Source organism: Scyliorhinus torazame, chromosome 4 (assembly GCF_047496885.1).
Source record: "Scyliorhinus torazame isolate Kashiwa2021f chromosome 4, sScyTor2.1, whole genome shotgun sequence".
Classification (NCBI taxonomy): domain Eukaryota; kingdom Metazoa; phylum Chordata; class Chondrichthyes; order Carcharhiniformes; family Scyliorhinidae; genus Scyliorhinus; species Scyliorhinus torazame.
The window spans coordinates 70,501,337-70,514,120 of NC_092710.1; the positions used below are offsets into that span (position 1 = coordinate 70,501,337).

The window sequence follows — 12,784 nt, forward strand, 5'->3', positions numbered from 1 at the left end:
CTACTTGAAAATATACAATGTTTTACCCTCGACTATTTGCTGTGGTAACGAATTCCACAGGTCGACCACTCCCTGGCTAAATAGGTTTCTCCTCATCTCTGTACCAATTTTTCTACCCCGTATCCTCAGACTGTGACCCCTCGTTCTGGACAATACGCACCATCGGGGACATCCTTCCTGCACTGACCGCATCTAGACCTGTTGGAATTCAAAGGTTTCTCGGATCCCACCCTTTATTATGCTCAACTCCATCGAATACAATCCGAACTGATTCAAGCTCTCCTCCTGTCAGTCCCACCATCCCAGGGATCAGTCTAGTAAATACTCCCTATCGAGCAAGAACATCCATCCTCAGATAAGGAAACCAACACTGCACACAATATTCCAGGTGTGGCCTTCCCAAGGTCCCCTATAATCGCAGCAAGGCATCCCTGCTCCTGTACTCGAATCCTCCAGCTATGAACGTCAACATACAATTTGCCTTCTTTGCCGCCTGTTGTGCTTACCTTCAGTGACTGGCATGTAAAAGTAATCAATCTTTCTGGAAAAAAACTCAACTCAACTTCCGTACCCAGAGGATTCAATCCATTTTGTAACGCCGACCATGTCAAATTTCACGTTACAAGTTCCATGTCCTGACTACCCGCACTGATTCTAATAGCTTCTCTTTAACTACCCAGTGGTTAGCACATCTTTTCTTTCGAAAGCCCGGATTCAATTCCGGCCTTGGGATACTTTGTGGACTTTTCACTTGCTCTGGGCATTCTGCTTAATTTCCTCCGAGTGCTCCGGTTTCCTCCCATAGTCCAACAATGTGGTTAGGTGGATTGGCTATTCTAAATTGCCCCCTAGTGTCCCAATATGTGCATGTTCGGATTAAAGAGTAGTTCTGGGTAGTGTGCACTTTCGGATCGTCGTTGCAGACCTGATGGGCCGAATGGCCTCCTTCTCCGTTGTAGGGATTCTGTGATCTATGATTATATTCTGTGATCTATCAATTCCATCACATATTTTATTATGCGCAAAATGTACCATCTCGGAGAATTCATGTCTCAACAGAAATTTCAGAAAACGAAGTTCAAATTTTTAATCACGAGCTTTCGGGGCATAGCTCCTTCATCAGGTGAGTGAAGAGGTAGGTTACACAAACACAACATACATAGACAAAGCCAATGATGCAAGATGATACTTTGAAAGCAAATCTTTGCAGGTAACTAACCCTTTAGAGGTCCAGACGGTGCGACTGGAGAGAGGGCTAATCACAGGTTAAAGAGGTGTGAATTGTCTCAAGCCAGGACAGTTGATAGGATTTCGCAAGCCCAGGCCAGATGGATTTCACGTAGTGAGGCAGGAATCACACTCGTGGGCGCGGCCATCGTTTTCTACCTCATACGCAACAGGAAAGGATGTCACGAGGCATGGTAGATTGGCAAAACCATGCAGATGCTGCGACAATGAATGGACGGACATCGCGCGACAATTACCAGGTAAGAATGTTCCCTTCCAGTCCGAGAACATTTCACCAGTCAAGGGCATTCAGCCTCTGTCCTTTAGTTAAGCGTTCTCCCAGGAGGCCATCAGGGCCCATGATAACGCAGAATCCCCGAGCAGAAACTGATAGGCAAGTTCTGCACGCAAGAGTACATCCTCAACCGGAATCTTGGATTCATGTCTCTCTATTCATGTCTCAGGTGGTGGTGGTGGTGGTGGGGGGGGGGGGGGGCGGGGGGAGATTGGGGGGGGGGGTGAGGTTTGTGAGACATGAATTCAGGATCCAGGTTGAGGCCGTACTCAGCAACCAAGCAACAGTCCTCCAGCAACCCATCGCTAACCAGACACTTTTAACACCACGAAAAACAGGGTAACATGCTTGGTAAATGCCATTGCATGCAATTTCTCCTCCAAGGCGCACTCTATCCAGTTTCGCTGGCTCAAACACCTAGATATCCCTTCCTGACTTTATGTTTACTTAAACCATTATAACCTTTCAAAAATGAATATTGAAAATGCGCGATAAACCCAGTAGGTCCAGCAGCATCTGTGGAGAGAGAAATAGAGTGACGGTTTCGAGTACGTGTCACCATCTGAGAAGACCAGCTTAACAATGACTATTCGAGATCATCAATAAATATCACTTTACCATTCCTTAAAAACATTTAAAAGGGAAATAGCATGGATTGATTTCAACAAATCTCGTTGCATTCACAGAGAGAATGGAATGGGTGGATTTCTGATGTTTTTTGATGGGGGAAGGTGGCTTGCGTTCAACCTAAATTTTAGTATGGACTAAATATATGGAGCATCCTAATGTTTTACGCTAATGCCGCCAACCATGATATCTATGCTACAAAGGACAGCGACATAGATAAAAACGCAGATTCTAATCAGGCACATTACAGCCTCAACATCAGGCTCAACATTGAGTTCAACAACTTTAGACGATGACCTTTGATCTTCATCTTGACCACTTTTTATTTATTTATTTTGATTTTCCATTCGTAATACACCCACTCCTCCACCAGAAGACGGTCTGTCCCTTATTCCTTTGTTTTGCTTCCACGTTCTACTGATCTTTCTTCTCCCATTAACACATTTTGCAATCATCCCTTCCTACCACTATCAGAACCTCCTTTACTCTTTAACGCTACCATTAATACCCCCGTTATCTTGTGTCCGTGACATCTTTGCCAATCTATCCTGAGCTCGACGTATCCTTGAACCCCTCACCTCCCCATTCCACCTCTCCCACTATAAAATCTGTCACATTTCTACCCCTCTTCTGCCCTGAAGAAGTCCCATGGATTTAAATCGTTAACTCTGATTCCATCTCCACAGATGCTGTCAGACGTGCTGAGTATATCGAGAATGTTCTGCGTTAAGTGGCCATTCCTGATCGATTTTCGACACAGGTCAAAAATATGAAATTGAGATTTGAAGATAAACACTTTTGCAGACACAGCAATATCATTTTGGTGGCTTGCTGAATACTCCATGCGGTATTCACGTCCATTGACTTCAGCAGTTGTACAACAGCGAATTACAAGAAATCCTTCTATTTTGTGCTCCTCCCTAAATAATATTTAACTTTAATTCGGAATCTGATGCGTATTTCCATCTGGCGTGCATTCCGCGCTCGTTAACTATTTAATAGGCCCGTGCTGATGATACACATAAAGTATTGCCCTGTCGCAAGTGCCACCCTTAATATCTCATATCAACCTGAAACCCAATCTGCCCTCTCGGGTGGATGCAAGGAATGGGGCACAGAGCACGTCAGAGGAGAACGCAATCCCTCAGCTCACTGGCAGTGATGCAAACAATAAAGGGGCGATCGGATTGCTGTTTGTGATATCTCTCAATGTGATAAGTGGCACGTATTCTCTCGTTTGCAGCCCCCAACCTCCCCCCCCCCAAAAAAAAAAACCATCATCGATCATAACATCAAAAGCATTCTTCATAAAGCGGACTGGGGCGTGATAAGATTGTGCATGCAACATAATTGCAAATCAGCTTTTTTTTTTTCGAACGCACCAAGATATGCAAAATCTAAACGTTTATTTTGATCAACGAGCACTTACCCTGCAGACAAAGCATTCTGGGTGCCAGACGTTATTAAGCGCCGAAAGGTAGTTGTCCAAACCTGGACGATCACAGCTGCCACACCTGGGAGCAAACATGTTGGAAGAAGTCGTTGCGGCAATAGGCCTTCCCGTTTTTCTCTTGGTATCCAAAGGGAAAGAGAATAAAGCGCGTGATGCACATTCTGAACAGCATAGAGACCTGGGAAGAAAGTGGGCATGATAGAGATAAAGGCTGGAAATTCCGAAATACCAGATCGTTAACCAGTTACGAATTACACCCAGCATTCAGTTCCACGAGCATGAATAGGATTCTGTATCAGTTATGTTTTGTAAGACTAATCCAATGATAGCTTACTTCCGTGGCGTGCCTGTCCCAAGTTCAAATTCAACCCAGAAACGTAACCTCGGCAACCATCAAGTGAAAAGCGTACATGATATCGGAGGTACTTAGAATTAATCTATTTCATATCCAACACAACTTGCATTCCTTATATTTCGGCCAACTGAGGAAAAGCTAGTCAGCCAAATATAGAATTAAAACTTTTGTTCTGTAACCTGTGAGTTACGAAAGGACCAGTTAGGAGCAGGAATAGACCATTCGGCCCATTCAATAAGATAATTCATGGTCTGATTGTAACCTCAACCGCACGTTCCAGCTGACCCCGATAACCTTTCACCGCCATGGAATCAAGGCTCAGAGAGAAAAACGTTCTCCTCATCGCTGCCTTAAATGGGCTACCCGTTATTTTGACCCCGAGTTCTAGATTCTCTGTCAAGAGGAAACATCCTCTCCACATCCACCAGTACCCAAGATCTTAAAGGTTTCAGGCATATCTGGAGCATACCCAAGTTTGTTTCATTCCCCTGTTCGGTACACTTCCAATTCCTCCACAAGATATTTTAAATTTGTGCATTATTGGTGTTGCCGCTCTGGGAAATACGTATTTCTTATACATGCCGTATGGTGGCTTGTGCAGCCCTCGGTGGCCCCTCTGCCTTCCAGCTCGGGTTAGAACTCAACTAAAGAACTTGATAGACAGGTAAGGTGCGCTGCTCTGGCAACCAAGCATGTGGATTATCAAACTGTCTGTTTTCTCGATGATAGATGGCAGATCCTTCTGTCATGTGCGAATAGTAGGCAGTGAGAATGGGAGAGATAACTGGACAGCCAAGTGCTTTAAATAATCACTTATGCTTGAAGAAAATTACATCTGCGACCAGTCCGCGACCAGCACGGTTGGTGACTCTGAATTACAATAACTCATGCAAAAGTTGCATATCGCCTCAGCAAGTCAGACTCCACAAGGGCTTGCCTCAATGGTTTGGTGGGTCAGTGTGGATTAGATTGGTGCACAACATTCGATTCCAGTACTGGAATTCATACATTCATGATGCATTTGGAATCATTGCGCCTTGAAATTCAATGGCACGATCATCGCCCACCATCATCATCTCAGGGACAACAATTGACCTGAAACTCGATGGAGAATCCATATAAACAGAATGGCTACAAGAGCAATTTAGAGGCTGATACCTTGCAACGACAACCCTCCTCCTGACGCCCCAAAGTGACGGTGACTAGGGCCCGCGTTGGGTCCTGTCTGATAGGCGGGGGCCTGGGAGGATGGTCATGGCGGTTAGGAGGGGCATGGGCGTGAATGACACCCGCTCAAAGTGGAACGTGCTAGGGTTGAGGGGACGGGTGAAGGTAGCGCGAGTATACTCGCATTTAATGAGGCTCAAAGCAGACGTGGAGCTGGTACAGGAGACCCAGCTGAGGGTAAAGGATCAGGTGAGGCTAAGGAAGGGCTGGATGAGCCAGGTGTTCGATTCAGCCTTGGAGAGTAGTGCACGGGGGTGACGACAGTGGTGGGTAAACGGGTGAGGTTCCAGATGGAGAAGGTTGTGCCTGACCAGGGGGGGGGGGGGGCAGTACACGATAGTGACTGGTGCATTGGAAGGGTTGGCCAGTGGTGTTGGTTTGCATATTATTCCCCAAACTGGACTGACACTGGTTTTCTGTGGAAGATGTTAGCGGCCATACCGGTCGTGGATACTCATCAAATGATATTGGGGGGGGGGGGGGTCAGGGTTGGAATATGAAGTTGGGCCCGAAGGTGAACAGGGCCCATCCATTATCGCTGGTCCCTTCAGGGGGTGGGGAGGGTGGCGAAGGTGTAAGCTGGGTTCATAAAGGAGATGCGAGGGATGGACCCATGGAGGCATCTGCACCCGCAAGGTAGGGAGTTTTCCTTTTTTGTCACTGATCCATAAGGTGTACTCGAGGATGATCTCTTTTGTGGTAGTGAAGGCACTGCTAACTGGGGTGAAGAAGAAAGAGTATTCGGCGACCGTGATATCGGGATATGCTGCAGTCTGGATGTGGCCTTGAAGTTAGGTCCGGCCCACAGGTTGGCGTGGAGACTGGATGTGGGCTTGGAGAAGACCCAAATTTGTGATCAAGATGAGGAAGGTGATTGAGGAGTATGAGGAGTTTAGCCAAAATGGGGAGCTCTCGTCGACGGTGGTTTGGGAGGCGTTGGAGGCGGTAGTGAGAGGTGAGGTCATCTCATTCGAGGCGAAGATGGGTAGGGAGGCGCTGGAGGAGCGGTAGCGATAGTAGAGGAGATTTTGGAGGTTTGTGGATGATTTGCGGAGGATCCAGATTCGGGGCTACTGGGGAAAAGGAAGGAGTTGCAGGTGAAGTTTGTTCTCCTGTCCAAGGGGAGGTTGATTTTGCAGTTGAGTCGAGCACGGAGAGTTGTGTATGTGTCTGGTGAAAAGGCCAGTCGATTGCTGGAGGTCCAGGTCGGTCGGCAGGCAGCACCGAAGGAGATGGTGCGGATTAGGGTTGAACGGGTGGGATGGTGGTGATATCGGTCCAGATGAATAATGTGCTTGGGGTTTTTAATAGGGGCTTGCATACGTCGGAACTACTGGAGGATGAGTCGGAGATGTGAGAGTTTCTAGAGTGACAGGAGTGTCTTCGGGTCGGAGAGGCGGAGAGGGACGGGTTGGAGGAACTATTGGGGTGGAGGAAGTGCAGTCAACAATAGGGAAGATGCAATCGGGAAATGTACCAGGGCAGGATGGGTTCCAGGTGCAGTTTTATCAGAGGTTGAAGGATACCTTGGTGCCACTGATGGTGGAATTATTTGAGGATGCGATGGGAAAAGAGGGGTTGCTGGAGACAATGAGGCAGGCATCCATTTCATTATTACACCAAAAGGAGTAGGATCCGGTGGAGTGTGGGTCGGAAAGGGCAATTTCTCGACTGAACGTGGATGCCAAGATACAGGTGAAGGTGTTGGCGGTGAGGCAGGAGGAGTGTCTTCCGAAGACAGTGGGAAGAGTGAGTGTTTTGCGGTGCCTTCCCCAGATGCAGGGGCGGGAGAAGAAGAGTTGTCAATTCGGATTGTGGCAGCTCACTTTAGGTATTTTGGGGTGCAGGTGGCGCGGGACTGGGCATGACTCCGTAAGATAAACTTCTTGTGCCCGGTTGAGAGGGTTAAGCAGGATTTGGGGCGATGTGGCAGTCTTCCTTTGTCCTTGGCTGACCGGGTGCAGGCAGTCAAAATGAATATTTTTTTCACAGTTTGTTGTCCAGTGCCAAATCCATTCATCCGAGGGTTGGACAGGCTGGCGTCGTGTGGGCAGGGAAGGTAGAGAGGACAAGGAAGGCCGTGCTCTGAAGATGGCGGTAGTCATGGGGTTTTGCCCTTCCAAACCTGTTGCACTATTACTATTACACCCACACTTCCCTAATTTCAATTTCCACCCGAAAACGCGACAAACTTCCTCAGCAACCCAATTATAGCTCTCCCCGGTTAAACCCGGGTCTGAAATGTACAGCAGCAGATTATCTGCGCACAGAGGCACGCTGTGCACTATACCCGTTACTATCCTGCTCCATTCGTCCCAACTACTCAGCGCAATAGCCAAGGGCTCAATTGCCAATTCTATCAAAGGGGGAGATGGGGAATGCCTGCTACATTCCCCGCAATATTGCGAAGTAAAAGGAATTCATGTAATTTCCCCCGCACACGTGCTTTCAGATCCTTGTAAAACAATTCCCTTGGGCAGCAGGTGTCGAGAAGGTGCGGGGCTAGAGAAAGGAGGCGGAGGCTCTTTGTGTGCGGATGGAGACAGGTCATTTTCGGGCGCCGGTAACGGCACATCTGCCATCCGCCACGGGGATCTGTTTGGATAATCCTGTAGTGGTAGCCACGCCGGAGATTTTGGGGGAATTTTGGCAGCACTTCAAATTGAGGGTTTGGTCGAGGTGATGTCAATAAGAGTAATCATGGGTTCGAGCCTGCGAGGATGGATGAGAGGTTCCGGGGATGGGAGGAGAAAAGGGTACAAGAGATGAAGGATTTGTTTCTGGTGGGGTGATTTGCAAGTTTGAACGAGCTGGGGTGGACGCCATAGGCTCCAGCGTGAAGAGGCCGTCAGCTATATTCAGGTGCAGAATTTTGCAAGAACGGTTCTCCTGAGCTTCCTCCTGGTTGTTGGAGGAGGTGCTATCAATAAGGGGGCGGTTGGAGAGTGGGGTTGTTTTAGCGAACTGCAGCTGGATTATGGAGGAGGATAAGGACTGCATGGGGGGGGGGGGGATTAAGGCCAAGTGGGCGTAAGCGTTGGAGATGGGTCTGGAGGAAGGATTATGACACGAAGTGCTGTGAAGGCTCAATACCTTGGCCTCGTGTGGGACGCTGGGGTTGACTCTGTTAAAAGTGGCACAAAAGACACACTTAACGAAAGCAAGTATGAGCCGGCTATCTGAGGCGTGGTGGGTGGGGGGGGGGGGCGGGGGAGGTGGCTGTATCGTTAAGAGAGGTGTGGGAGGTGTCCCGCCAAGCATGCCCATATGTTCTGGTCCTGCCCGAAGTTGAAGAAATATTTGAGGTCGTTTTTCAGCATCATATCCGAGGTATGCACGTGGAACTGGAGCCAGGGCCCCTGAAGGCCATTTTCGGGCTGTCCTCCCTGTCGGATCGACAGACGGGAGCGGGAGCACACATTTTAGCGTTCGCGTAATTGATTGCTCACAGACAGGTTCTGTTGGGGTGGAGGTGAACTTCACCCCCCCCCCCCCCCCCCCCCGTGCCTCGGCCTGGCTGGGGGATCTACTGGATTTCCTGTATTTTGGAAAAGGTAACATTTGCTCTGAGAGGGGCGGATGAGGGGTTCCACTAGAGATGTGGATTGTTTGTTTTACATTTTGGTGACCTGGCTTCTGTCAAGGAGCAATTGGTGGGGGGGGGGGGGGGGGGGGGCTTGACGGGGATGATTGAGCGGTGAAGTATTGTTGTAAAAATGTCAAAACGTTGAAAGTATTTTGAAAAAAATAAACCTGTTAAAATTGTGCAAGTGTACATTTCTAGGCTGTGTGAAAGGTTGGAGATTGATATTGTTCCCGAAATGAATCCACATTTGTACGGAGCACGCCCAACGGTTTGGTGGTAACCCATGAGGTAGCACTGGAAAACCTACCCTGTTTTCAAACACGTCATCGCCTTGCACACAGAAGACAGGTTCCGGATGCCAGGTTTTATCCATGGCTGTGATCACTTTCTGCAAAGTGAACGAAAACAGTATTTGATCCTTTGACATATGAAGAAAGGTCAGAGAGTCATTGAGCCATACAGCACAGAAACGTCCCTTTGGCCCACCGTGTCTTTCCTGCTCAAAAACAACTACCTAAGCATTCTAATCCCATTTTACAGCACTTGGCCTATAGTCGTGTATGACAGATCACCAGTGCACATCTATATCCTTCGTAAATGTTATGTGGGTCGCTGCTTCAACCACTCTTTGAGGCAGCGAATTGCAAACTCCCACCATCATCTGGATAAAGAGTTTTTCCTCTGATCCTTTCTAAACATCCTGTCCCTTACCTTCAATCTATGTCCCTCTGCTCATTGACCCTTCCACCATCCTCTCTACTCCATCTCTGCCACTCACAACTGTATGCATCTCAATCATGTCACCCTCAGTCTCCTCTGTTCCAAAGAAAACAATCTCAATCTATCCAACCTCTTCATAACTAATACTCTCCAGTCAATAGCCTGATAAATCTCTGTACCCTAACCAGCGCGATCACATCCATCCTATAATGTGGATTCCAGAACTGAACACAATACTCTAGATGTGGCCTAACCAACGTGTTTTCCAGTTCCAACATGACCTCCATGCTCTTAAACCCCATGCCTCGGCTAACAAAGACAAGCATACCATATGTCTTATTTACCATTGTATCCACCTGTTCTGCTACTTTAACAGGCCGGTGTACATGCACACAAAATTCCCCTGATCCTCGGTGCATCCCAGGATCCTGCTGTTTAATATATATCCCCTTTGTCTGCTTTTTCAAGTCGAAATTCATCACCTCGCACCTATCCGGATTGAATTACATTTGTCACTGATCAGCCCATCTGACATGCTCGTCTCTATCCTCCTGTAATCGAATAATATCCTCCTCACTATTTATCACCCCACCAATTTTCTTACCATCGCAAACTTATTAATCAATCCCCTTAAATTCATATCGAAACTATTTAATTAAACCACAAACAGCTTCATCCCCAACTGATATCCGAGGCACCCCTCAAGACACAGTCTTCCAGACAGAAAAATGAACCTCAACCATCACTCTCTGCTTCCTGCCACTCGGCCAATATTGGATCCAATTTGCCGAACCTCCTTGAATCCCATGGGCTCTTGCCTTCGCTCTGAGTCTCTCATGTCGGCCTTATCAAAATCCTTGCTGAAGTTCAAGTAGACATTGTCAAATGCATTTCCCTCAACTACACACCTGGTCACCTCTTCGAAAATTTCAATTAAGGGAAGCACGGCTGCACGGTGGTTAGCACAGTTGCGTCACAGCTCTCGGGTCCCAGGTTTGATTGCGAACTTGAGTCACTGTCTGTACGGAGTATGCACATTCTCCCGGTATCTGCATGGGTTTCCTCCGGGTACTCCGGTTTCCTCGCGAAGTCCAAAGATGTGCAGGTTAGGTGCATTTGCTATGCTAAATTGCCCTTAGTGTCCAAAAAAGGTTAGTTGGCGATACGGGGGTAGGGTGGAAGTGTGGGGATGCGGTGGAGGTCTGGGCTTGGGTAGGGTGCTCTTTCCAAGGGCCGGTACAGACTCGATGGGCCGAATGGCCTCCTTCTGCACTGTAAATTCTCTGGTCAAATTGGTCATACATGACCTCCCCTGAACGAAACCATGGTGACTGTTCTTGATTAGTACCTGCCTCTCTAAATGCAGATTATTTATGACTCCGACGTTCTTGTGTAATTGTACCACACTGGCTATCCCCCAGTCCTCTGACCCCTCTCCTATGGCCAGAGAGGATTTAAAATAATTGCCAGCGCCCCTACTATTTCTTCCCTGGCCTCAATCAGAAGCGGGGGATACATTTCATCTGGTCCTGGAAATGTGTCTATTTCTAAGCCTGCCAGACCTCTCAGACTCGCCTCCCTGACTACGTTAATCTGTTTGATATCATTACAGTCCTTCTCCCTCATTTCTAAAACCACACTGTATTTCTCATGATTGAACACTTACACGAAGTATTCATTCAGAACCCGACCTAGATCCTCCATTTCCAGACACAAGTTTCTATTGTGGTCTTTAATGGACTCTATTGTTTCCCTCGTTATCATTTTACCCCTAATATTCTTGTAAAACAATTCAAGATTTTCCTCTATTTTACCTACAAGTATTCTTTCAAGTCGACTTTTTACTCTCCTAATTTCCATTTTACGTTCCTCTTGCATATTCTGTATGCCACTATCTGCTGTTTTGAGCCCACAATATTTACCATAAGCCTCCATTTTTCTCCTTGTCCAATGCAACATATCCCTCAATATCAGGGTCACTAGATCTTTTGGTCTCACCCGTTTTCTTGCTTGGAACATATTGGCCCTACACTCTCCGGATTACCTTCTTGAATGCATCCCACTGTTCTGTCACAGATTTACCTGAAAGTGTCTGTTCCAAGCCTGCTCTGGCGAAATCAGATATGATCTTATTGAAATCGGCCTTAGACCAGTTTACAACTTAGGTGAGGCAACTGCTTCATAATTAACAGTGTCAAGTCGTTAATTGCTGTTGCTACTGGCAGAACGATTCGTTCATTTCATTCTCTTCGTGGTGCACTGGAGCAGATTGTCATCTCTGTCTCTCGCTAGTTCATCATGGAATGTCGTGCCAACCTGTCGCCAGAGGGAGACACTCCGCATTAAACATGGCTGAACAGGATTCTTTCCCGTTCTTTCAATATCGTATTACTACAGCCCGTCGTGTCTGCACCGATCCTCTGAAAGAGCACACTATGTAGACTCAGTCCCCCGTCTCTTCACCGTAATGCCACCCAGCAGTGTACACATATTTGGACACTAGCGGCAATTTAGCATGGCGAATCCACCTAACCTGCACACCTTTGGACTATGGGAGGAGACCGGAGCATCACGTATACCGGTGCAGATACGGAAAGAAAGTATCTAAACTATTTAATTAAACCACAAACAGCTTCATCCCCAACTGATATCCGAGGCACCCCACAAGACACAGTCTTCCAGACAGAAAAATGAACCTCAGCCATCACTCCCTGCTTCTTGCCACTCGGCCAACATTGGATCCAATTTGCCGAATCTCCCTGAATCCCATGGACAGACAGACAGACACGGAAGACCGAAATTGAGCACGGATGTCTTTTGATTCATTTTGCTAGCTAGGCCAGCATTTATTGTCCATCCCCAGTTACCCATCGGAGGGTGGTGGTGAATTGGTCCTTGAATCGCTGTAGTTCCTGAGGTGCACATACACCTACTATGCTGTTAGGGCCCAGTTCAATATTTTGCACCAGCGTCAGTGAATGAATGGCGGTAATATATAGATCATAGAATTTACAGTGCAGAAGGAGGCCATTCGACCCATCGAGTCTGTACCGGCTCTTGGAAAGAGCACGCTACCCAAGGTCAACATCTCCACCCTAACCCCACTAAGTGCAATTTTGGACACTAAGGGCAATTTAGAATGGCCAATCCACCTAACCCGCACATCTTTGGACTGTGGGAGGAAACCGGAGCACCCGGAGGAAACCCATGCACACACAGGGAGGATGTGCAGACTCCGCACAGACAGTGACCCAAGCCGGGAATCGAACCTGGGACCCTGGAGCTGTGACGCAA

At 47.6% G+C, this 12,784-nt stretch overlaps 1 pseudogene; it reads right to left on the reverse strand.

The window, feature by feature from the left end:
* Nucleotides 1-12,784, reverse strand: part of LOC140411395 (leupaxin-like) — a 151,235-nt pseudogene that overhangs the window by 1,855 nt on the left and 136,596 nt on the right.